The sequence below is a fragment of the Bos mutus genome, chromosome 5 (assembly GCF_027580195.1).
Source record: "Bos mutus isolate GX-2022 chromosome 5, NWIPB_WYAK_1.1, whole genome shotgun sequence".
Taxonomy (NCBI): Eukaryota; Metazoa; Chordata; class Mammalia; order Artiodactyla; family Bovidae; genus Bos; species Bos mutus.
In genome coordinates this window covers 51423212-51434888 of record NC_091621.1, presented here as the reverse complement: position 1 = coordinate 51434888, position 11677 = coordinate 51423212, and positions in this window count along the sequence as shown.

The window sequence follows — 11677 nt, the reverse complement described above, 5'->3', positions numbered from 1 at the left end:
ATTAATCAAGACCACTAATGTCTTAGTGATTTACAATTTAGAGAGCCCTTTCATGTATGTTATTTGAACAGATCCTTATTAAAACTCAGTGAAGTGCAAATTACTAAGTCTATGTTAAGGATGAAGAAAATCAGACCTCATATACAAGATATCTGGGTCCAAATTCCTTGACTTCTTATCCCTGAGAGAGGAGATACTGTCTCGTGTTTTCCATTTCCTATCAGATACTCGTTCTCTCACCAACCCTTGCCACCACTCCCAACTCAAGTCTTCCAAAGTGCATGCTTTTTATGCTGTTATTTTCTCTGTAATACCTCCAGCATCTATCACAATGTTCTGGACAGAGTAGGAATTTAAATATTTGTTGAGTGAGTGAACAAGTAGATGAGGATAATGGTTTAATCTACTCATAACTAAAATATTATATATGCTGAAAAAGTCTGAATTTGATTCAGTCTGATGAATATCTTTTAAGAATTCAACCATAATGGAGGTAGTTAGTCCTGGGATTATGTGAAGTTTTCCAAAAGACTCTGTGTTAATCCAAATTTCCCCATACCTCTAGGCTGTGTAATGAAAGCATTTAAGTTGGGTCCTTTTGCCTCACAGTACATGTAAGCCCTGGGGCTCTCCTCTCTGCAGGCTGTCTGTCTCAGTTACTCTTTAGCTTTTGTCATAATGTTATCAGAAGTGGGGTCTGGCTGCTTGCTGCCCTAAAGCCAATGAACAGGCAAGGTTAGTGGAAAGAAAAGGTTGATTATTTCAGAGGCCAGCAATGATGGGGCAGGGGCAGACTCGCATCCAAAGGCCAACTCTCCCCAACCCGCTAACCCCACCCCCTAACAATCAGTGGGCAAGAGTTTTTATAGGCAGAGGAAGGGTCTACATGTAGAAACAGCACAGTTAGCTCTGACAGTCCTCTTGAAATCGGTCATGTAGTGATCAGATCAGCGTCATCTTGACTGTTAAGTGCAGTTAATCTTTAGTTCCAGGGTTGATTTGGTCCCCTTTCTTAGAGGCCAGCTCTCGGAATTGTGGCAACTTATGTTATGATGTCATGATGTCATGATGTCATGTCATGATGTCATGATGTCATGTCATGATGACAGTCTGGTCATCATGTAGTTAACTTCTTCTACCTGATGGGGTTTCAGAATTTGTAAAACATCTCAAGGGATATAACTCAGAATATTATCTATAGCCCTTGAGGCACTAAGGGTTCTTGACTGCTTAGTGACCAAGCTACTGTTATTTGGTCTTATTTGACTGCTTTCCTTTGCTTCTGCATTTTGTCACTTCTCTGATTAAACATATTAAAGTTTTTCTACAGACAAAAGGCAGGCGGAGGACGTGGAGGGACTGACTAAAGCGTGCTGCTCCATTTCAATAGCACCCATTACAATTTGCCTTTTATTTATTTCTCTGCTTACTCTGGGAGAAGGAAATGGCAAGCCACTCCAGTATTCTTGCCTGGAGAGTCCCAGGGACAGAGGAGCCTGGTGGGCTGCCTTCTATGGGGTCACACAGAGTCGGACACAACTGAAGCGACTTAGCAGCAGCAGCAGCCGCTTACCGTGTGTGTGTGTGTGTGTGTGTGTGTGTGTGTGTAGTTGGAGTGTGATCCTACTTATTTTTATGTTGTCATTCTCACTGTAATACCTCCAGCGTCTATCACAATGTTCTGCACAGAGTAGGAGTTTAAATATTTGTTGAATCATGGTTTAACCCACTCACAGCTAAAACATTATATGTGCCAAAGGATTCTGAGTTTGATTCTGAGTCTGATGAATATCTTTTAAAAATTAAACCATAGTGGAAGTAATTAGTCCTGGGATTATGTGAGGTTTTCCAAAAGGCTCTGTGATAATCCAAATTTCCCCATACTTCTTAGGCTCTGTCATGAAAATATTTAAGTTGGGTTCTTTTGCCTCACAGCAGTATCTTTAAACTTCTACTTCTCAACCAATTTGTGTTTCAAAAATACTCTTACTATGAATCTCACAGATTTAAGTTTCTCATTGCCAGTTTAAAACATGATATTACCATATATTTGCATGTAAATGATAAAGAATACAGGACTTGAGGACTGGTGGCAGGATTAGTTCCTTCATTAATTTGCTGGTTTTTTCCTCTCCTCTAGTAGCTTTATTTTTTTAAAACTTCTTTGAACTTTATAATCTTTATTATTATAATGAAGTCAGTAAAGTATAACTAGGTTAAAAAAAAAAAAAAACAAAAATAATAGTTGTTTAATAAATAACAAGAAAGTTGTTTAATAAATAAGCAGAAAAAAGAAGTTACTATTTTAGACCTATGAAATAACATTAATTTAAGAAAAATTTTTTCTTGACAAAAATGTAGTGGAATGTTCAAAGCCTTTGATCCAGTGTTCTCCATATCTAGATATCAAAATATGAAGTGATTTATAATCAGGACAATAAATTTTTATACAGTATATAATTTTTAAACATTATATATTATTTTATGGTAGTAGAAAGTGTAGGTAGGAAGAGTGTGTGAGCCAATTCAAAGGAAGAATATCTTTAAAAGTTTGTGAGCAAAACTAAAATTGAAAATTTGTTCCATAAAAAAATAAAAGAAAATTAAAAGAAATTCTAATTTAAAGGAAAAAAGCATGTTTAAGTGACTATGGTAAGTAACCTCATATAATGAAATATAATATATTGCTAAAATTATATCCATACCCTAATACAAAATGTTTTCGTTGTTAATTTTAAAAATTAAAAATAAATAAATAATTTTTTAAAAAGAAAGAAAAAGAGGAAGCATTTTTATTTAAATAAATCAGTAAAAGTGCAATATAAAAATTCATAATTTCTCTTTGCAGTGATATAACTGCATCAGAATACATACCTAACAACGAAGTGTTAAAGTGAAGTCACTGACACAATTATCTCCTTGAACTAAAAATTTCTTTATCTCTAGTCACATAATATTACATAACCTAATATCAAAATAATCATCTAAGAAAATTCTTAATAATGGCAAATTCCTAAATACAGATACAGAATCCATTATTCTATGGGTCCTTTTTGTAATTATGATCTAATTCTCTATCTTATTTATGTTTTTTTATTCCAACCAGAAATAAAATGAAGAATTTGCCTGTTAAAGTTATGTGGGCATTTTGGATAAAGCCTTGTGTGTGTTCTCAGTCACTCAGTTGTGTCCAGCTCTTTGCGGCCCCATAGATTGCAGCCCGCCAGGCTCCTCTGCCCGTGGAATTTTCCAGGCAAGAGTACTGGAGTGGGTTGCCTTTTCCTTCTCCAGGGGATCTTCCTGACCCAGGGATCAAACCTGTGTCTCCTGCATTGGCAGGCGGATTCTTTACCATTAGCACCATATGGGGAGCCCAAAACTTTCAAACTTTTCATTTAATTTTTCATACTTTGACAATCATAGTAGTTTTTAAAAATGAAATTATACTTTGCATTTCAAATTTGAGAAAAGATAAAACAAATAATTTGAATTTTTTAATGCCATGAATTTCTTCACATCACATTTTCTTCACATCACAATATCATAAATATCATAAATGTATCATAAATGTTATGATACATTTTGTCAAGAACATCTTCTCTCATTTTCATGCCCATATTTATTTTGAAGAAAGTACTCTGGGTGCTCAGCATTTCCTCACCTCAAAAAAAATGCTGTTTTAAATAGATGTACCATCTGATGACCAAAGGAAGCTTTTCAGACATTATGCCTCATATAAACACAAGCCAACCTCAAACAAATCTTGGCTCAGTTTGCAAAATGGAATCTTTTAGGTGACTGTTTTTAAACTTCATTAACTCTAATTTTCCATTTCTTCAGTAATGATCAGAATTCCTGAGGACTGTTTCCTAAGGTATCTGTCTGTCTAATTCACCAACATTTATAGACCCCAGGACAACAGATGTGATTTCCCCTCATTTTGCTTGCTGAAAATAATGTGGTGTTTCACCACAACTGCAGCTTTCTAGTCTAAGAACCCAACCCAGAGAATTTCATTTGGTTTTCTAATTTAATCCAGCTGTTGAAATGGAGACTTCTTTTCTTTCTTCCTTCTGTCTTCTTCCTTCCTCCTTTCCTTTTCTTTCTTCTTCTTCTCTTCCTCTTCCTTGTCCTTCTACTACTACTATTTTTTCTTCTCCTCCTCCTCCTTCTTCTTCCTCTCTCTCTCTCTCTCCTACCCTCTCTCTTCAGTCAATTATTCTTTGGAAACTTATGGCTAAATGGAAGTAATATTGTTAAAAAAAAAAAGTGAATTATCAGTACCACAAATCCTACCAGGACACACTTGTTTCATACCACAGATACAAGAAGTGATGAAAACTTTATTAAATGCTAATCTTGTGTCACCTTGAACCTATTCCTTGCCCTGCCTTCTAGAATCCTGACTACTCCCTCAGATTCTTCTGGAAGATTGTTAAAAAATATCTCTATTAACTGTTTCACTCTGAAGACCAAATTAAGGAAAAGAAGGTAAATAAAAGCAACGAGTTTGCACACTTTTGAATAATAATTTCAAATTTTCTGAGTAGCTAGTTGTGAGTGAGAGTATATCGTTTAACTGAATGATCTCCTTTGCTCTGGCATTCATTCATTAATTTAATCTTTCATTCATTTGCTCCAGATATGGGGAATGTCCAACTGTGTGTTTACAATTAGCCCTTGTTCTTGGCATATAGCAACAAACAAGAAGGACAAGGTCCCTGCCCTCAAGGAGCTTATTTGGAGGGAAAAGATAGTAAACAAGTAAACAGGACAATGTCAGAAGATAGTGTAAGTACTATGAAAAATAAAATAAGGTAAACAGATGGAAATTGATGAAAATATATCCTGTTTTATAAATGATGGGCATGAAAACAGCATTTGAGCATGGATAAAAGTGCCCTAGGCAGAGGAAAGAGCAAATATAAATGCCCTGACGTAGGACCAGCTTGGCATATTACTAGTGAGAGTTAAGTGAAGAGATTTGGACAAGAAAGTATTCATGTAAAGCTTTATAGATCATGTAGAAGTGGGATCGAGAGAAAGAGAGGGTAAGTAGAAGCATGAAGATCACTCAGAATATGTCACATCTCAGGTGAGGGATAATGGTGCTGAACTGGTTGACAGCAGAGTTGATGAAAAGGGGGCTTACTGAGAGGTACTTTGAACGTTATGTTTGTGACTTCCCTGGTGGCTCAGATGGTAAAAGCATCTGCCTGTAATGTGGGAGACCTGCGTTCAGTCCCTGGGTCAGGAAGATCCCCTGGAGAAGAAAATGGCAATCCACTCCAGTGTTCTTGCCTGGAAAATCCCATGGATGGAGGAGCCCAGTAGGCTGCAGTCCATGGGGTCCCAAAGAGTCGGACATGACTGAGCAACTTCACTACTACTGATGGATTATTAGAAAAGCTTCCCAGACTTTGGGTGAACTAATCAATGCCTCTCTATCATGTTGACAAGAAATGTTTGATTATCTCAATAATGTGGAGGGAATGAAAATCATATTTCATTCTCTTGGACAACAAGAAGTTAAGAATATTAATAATGATTAGTTGAAAAACAGGTACACGAATTCCTACTTAATAAGTAAAACTGATACTCCTTGTTTAAAATTCTATGGGTTTGTTACAGTACACCGCTGTGTTCCCTAGTGATTTTAGAAGGCTTTCTCTACTCGTATTTTTATCTATTCCTTCTGAATTCAGTTAACAGATATTTATCAATTTCCAAGCCTCAGGGAAATAACACGAAAGAGTACATAGGCATAGTCAGAAAAGTTTCAAAATACTAAAAATTTTGCTCCGTGCTCTTCTGGAGTATGGTGCTGTAGAGAAGTCCAAGGCACATGTAATAATTTTCCACCTATGGAAAGACTCTTATTTGTTGTTTGTCCCACATTATACCTGTGTGATGTTTTTGTGGTTGGTGTTATGTTCATTTTTGATATCCAAGTACATTACCAGGTTTCTTTAAAAATCTTTAAAAATTTAATATTTTTTTCCATTCATATTTCATGGGCTCCCCTGGTAAGCTTCAGATTCCAGTCTTCAACTCAGAAGATGTTTCTCCTATTCTGCCTTTATTTATTTTGGACTATTTGATTTAGTTTATTTTTAAAGAACAGCACTTACCTATGGGATAGTTTCCTCTTTCAGTTTTTATTTGTCATCCCATTGATCTATTCACATCTTTGTCTTTTTCCTTTGTTTTATTTCTGCAGTGTTGATTTACATCTCTACTGTTTCTAAAAATATCTTATTTTTCTCATAATGTATTTTCATTTTTTAAGCTCTGTCCATCACCCAGTTCTTTCCTTCTCTGTCTCAGCACCGAAGAATTGATGCTTTTAATTGACAAGACTCTTGAGAGACCCTTGGACTGGCAAGGAGATGAAGCCAGTCAATCCTGAAGGAAATCAACTCTGAATTTTCATGGAAGGACTGATGCTGAAGCTGAAGCTCCAATACTTTGGCCACCTAATGTGAAGCGCCAACTCACTGGAAAAGACCCTGATGCTGGGAATGTTTGAGGGCAAGAGTAAGAAGGGGATGGCAGAGGATAAGATGATTGGATGGCATCACCAACTCAATGGATATGAGTTTGAGCAAAGTCCAGGAGATAGTGAAGAACCGGGAAGCCTGGAGCGCTGCAGTCCATGGGGTCTCAAAGAGTCAGACATAACTTAGTGACTGAACAACAACAGTATCTCTAGTTTCATACATGCTTTTTCAATATCTATTTAGAAGTTTTCAGTTTCTATTTTCTTGATAAATTATTTTCAAAGCAGTGATTCCCCATGCCAATTCAGTTCTCCTTTTCATTGTATATTGCAGAATATTTTCCTAAAGTTCTAGCTATTTTTACAATGTTTTTTCATCCTTGAGTATCCTCCATTCAGACTGGCATTTTGCCTATCAACAAACACTTCATATTCTTCTTCTTGTCTTTTTCTTTCTTTTGGCTTTTTAAAAATAATCCTTTTATATATTGAGCAGGGAAACTAAGTGACATGCAACATTCGGATCTTTCATAATGATTTTTAGAATATGAACTTGCTGAGCTAAGGAAGAAACTTCTGGTTCCATCATTTGGTCATCTTATCTTTCCAGGTACAATAAAAAGAGGAAAGTTTAAAAAATTACTTAGAAATTCAAAAGTGCATCATTTGTGTGTCTCTACCAGGACACAAAAACAAAAAGCCTGTATAAGATGTTATGAAAATAAATTGCCTCTCCATTTCCGAACTTATATTGCTGCACATGGAATACCATTTTTGCATGTAGCTTATTGAAACTCCAATCTGCAAGTTCATGCAAAAAAAATATTAACTAAGGCAAAAGTTTAGAGACTATAAAAGTTCTTGCTCTTTCAGAAATTGACTCTAGATAAATAATAGTGTTGGCTCTTTGACAACGGTCTTAGCAAGATTTTTTTGGATCTGTCTCCTTTGGCAACGGAAATAAGAGTAAAAAAACCCCAAAAAAAAAAAAAAATGAGACCTAATCACAAGTAACAACTTTTGCACAGTGAAGGAAACCATCAACAAAATTAAAAGATACCTATTGACTGGGAGAAAATATTTGTACATAATATGTCTGATAAGGGATTAATATCCAAGATATATAACTCATACAACTCATATTAAAAACAAAAACAACAGGCCAGTTAAAAACAATGAGTAAAGGATCTGAATAGGCAGATTCTTTACCACTGAGCCACCAGTGAAGCCCATACAAATACACGTGTGCATGCTAAGTTGCTTCAGTTGTGTCCAACTCTTTGCGTCCCTATGGACTATAGCCTGCCAGGCTGCTCCATCCAGGGCATTCTCCAGGCAAGAATACTGGAGTGGATTGCCACGCCCTCCTCCAAAGGATCTTCTCGACCCAGGGATCAAACCTGCATCTCCTGCAACTCCTGCATTGCAGGCAGATTCTTTACCACTGAGCTACCAGGGAAGCCCTTACACATACATACACACACATATATACACACCCTGGGTAAAAGCACTTTGTTAAATATATGTATTGTAAATGTTTTATCTCAAGCTATCTCTGTAGCTTTCTTTATTTTTCTTAAAATGTCTTCTGAAGAGGAAAAATTTTAGTTTTGATAAAGTCCAGCTTGTCAACTTTTTCTATTATGGTTTATGTAATTGTATCTTATCTAGGAAATCTTTGCTTACCTCAAGTCACAAAGACTTTATCCTATGATTTCTTCTAGAATTTTATAGTTTTAGTTTTTACATTTATGATCCCTTTTGAGTTAAGTTTTATGTAGAGTGTAAGGTGTAAGGTGTAAGGTGGGCTTCCCAGGTGTTTCTAGTGGTAAAGAACGTGCCTGCCAATGCAGGTGACGTAAGAAACAAGGATTCAGTCCCTGGGTGGGGAAGATCCCCTGGAGGAGAGCATGACACCCCACTTCAATATTCTTGTCTGGAGAATCCCTTAGACAGAGGGGTCTGTCAGGCTGCAGTCCACAGGGTTACAAAGAATCAGACACAACTGAAGTGACTTAGCACGCACAGTGTTAGGTAATTAATGGTCAATATGCATTGTTTTTCATGCTAATATCCAGTTGTTCCATGACTGTTTGTTAAAGTGCCTTTCTGTCTCCTTTGAATTGCCTTGTCACTGTTGGTGAAAATCATTTGGCTGTATATGCATGGGCTCATTTCTGGGCTGATCTCTTTTGTTCAATTGATCTTTATATCTATCCCTTCACTAATGCCACACCACAGCATCATAGAACTTAAAAAAAAAAATGAGTATAAATGTTTGATACTTTCCTCGAAAAAAAAAACAAACCTTTATATCTACTTGGTTGTTTGTATTTCCATGTACACTTTAGAATCAGCTTGTCAATTTCTATATTAAGTCTTATTAGAATTATGATTGGAATTGTGATGAATCTATTGATTGTGTTAGTCGTTCAGTCGTGTCTGACTGTTTGTGACCCCATGGGCTGTAGCCTGCCAGGCTCCTCTGTCCATGGGATTCTCCAGGCAAGAATACTGGAGTGGGTTGCCATGCCCTTCTCCAGGGGGTCCTTCTGACACAGGAAGCAAACCCAGGTCACCTGAATTGTAAACAGATTCTTTACCGTCTGAGCTATCAGGGAAGTGATGAATCTATAGGTCAACTATCTTACAATATTGAACTGCCAAATTATGAACACTGTATACGTCTTCATTCTTAGTGTCTTCTTTGATTTCTATAAGGGGTATTTTCTAGTTTTCTGTGTATATGGTCTTACATGTCTCCTGTTAAATTTATTCATAAGTTTTCAAACACACATTTTATAATTCTAAGGTAAACAGAATAAAAGTTTTTTTTTTTTTTTCCAGATTTTTGGTGCTAGTAAACACAGACTTGATTCCTGTATATTAACCTTGTATTCTGTAATCTTGCTAAATTCATTTATTAATTTTAATAGTCATCTTAGTATTTTCTATGGATATGTTCACTTTATCCTCAAATAAAAATGGATTTACAGCTTCCTTCTAATCTTCATATTTTTATTTATTTTCTTGTCTACCACATTATCTAGGACTTTCTGTACAGTGTTTAATAGAGTAATAAAGTTTCATTCTTATTTCCTGTCCTTAGAGAAAAATATCCTAGCTTTTAATACGATCACTTTAGATAGGGTTTCAACACATGAATTTTGGAATGTCACAAACATTCAGTCCATAAAAGGGACGCAATAGATAAACGGGAGAATGAAGAAGTAAGCCAGTGAAGGGGTAAGGGAGATCCCAATAAGATGATGGAATGGGACAAAAGATCTTCCCAGGTTCTGTTACCAGTGTAACCCCTTGTCCCCTGCTAATGGATAATCCTATGTTTACACCTATGTTTAATTTTATTTCTCTATCAAAGCCTTTTAAAATCACTTATTCCTTATCTCTTTTGTGTAGCAGAATGTAAACCAATTCCATTGCTGGTTGTAAAACAGCAATGAGATTATATCAGTGAATACACTTGTCAACCAAACACTGTCATATCAGTGCAGAGAAGCGTTCCTATTGCTATTGTTATTATTGCTACTGAGAGAAAACCCAGAGAATGGATATAGATGGATGTTAACTAAACTTATTGTGGTTATTGTTTCACTGTATATACTTAATTTCTCAGTCATGTCAGACTCGTTGTGACTCCATGGACTGTAACCAGGCTTCTCTGTCCATGAGGTTTCTCAAGGCAAGAGTACTGGAGTGGGTTGCCATGCCCTCCTCCAGGGGATATTCCCAACACAGGATCAAACCCAGGTCTCCTCATTGCAGGAGGATTCTTTACCATCTGAAACACCAGGGAAGCCTGTATTACAGTATATGTAATACTGTATATATTGTATAATATGTATATATATATATATACATATATATATATATAGTATAGTAAACACCAAATCATTATGTTGTACAGTTGTCCTTGGTTTTCATGAGGGATGAGTTCCAGGACCTCCCACAGAAACTACAACCTGTGGGGACTCGAGTCCCAGTCAGTCCTCTACATCTGCTCTTCTGTACCCATGGATTCAATCAACTGTGGCTCATGCTATATGTTTTTATTGAAAACAAATCTGTGTGTAAGTGGACCTGCATGGTTCAGACTAACGTTGTTCAAGGGTCAATTGCATACTTTAAATATAATGTCGTATGTCAATTATATATCAATAAAACAGAGCAAAAATACATGTTTGCCCAGGTGAAAAAATAAGCTGAAACAACTTCAAATCAGTTTACTATCTGCAGAGTCAAAAAGGACCAAGGTCACGGAGTTCTAGCAACCTACAAAAAGACTGTGTTTATATTATTAGCTGATTTTCAATTCTTGCCCACTAGGGTCAAAGGCATTCTTTCTCAGAAAGGAGTCCAAGGGGGACCCTAGATATCTGAGAAAATGTAGGCCTTATGGATGTGACAGAACTTTGACATCCCAGCTGTGTTGTACAGCCCAGTAATGAATAGTTGTTTTCTGCACTAACTTTCCCTTTCAGAATCTATGAACTCTATTGTCCCTCATCTTAGGTAAACAGATTGCTAATATCTTTATCAATGAGAGTTGCTGAAGCTCAGGAAGAAATACCAGAGTGGGGAGGGGGATGGAAATCTATGTATCAGTCCAGCTGGTATGAGAAGGATCTTAATCAAAATAACAACATTCATGAACATCTGGTCTCATAAGCTTTGTTTATCATTTCCTAGACCTCAGAAAAAGCTTTGTGAGTTGTAGGTGGCCTGGTGTTTCTCACAGCGTTCCAGATGTTTTTCTCCCGAAGTCAAAGGCAGCCACAGGAAATTTGTTTAACATTATAATTTTTAATCATGAACAGAGACACAATACTTTTGACTTTCATTTCCTCTCAGAATCTTCTCAGATATTATCCTTTTATTCACTTTTAAAGTTTATTGAAATAATATCACACTTTCACATCCCATCATTTTTGACTGCAGGAAATAAAATATACATTTTTTGTTTTTATTTTCTCCAGACCTAGCATAGTTCCAGTCATATTCTAAGTTTTCAATAAATGTGTGAATTAAGTGAATACATGAATGAATGAGCAAATTAATTAAAATTTTCCTTCCTCTCTTGGTGGTGATTTAGTCATTAAGTCGTGTCTGACTCTTGCAACCCCATGGACTATATAGCCTGTCAGGCTCCTCTGTCCA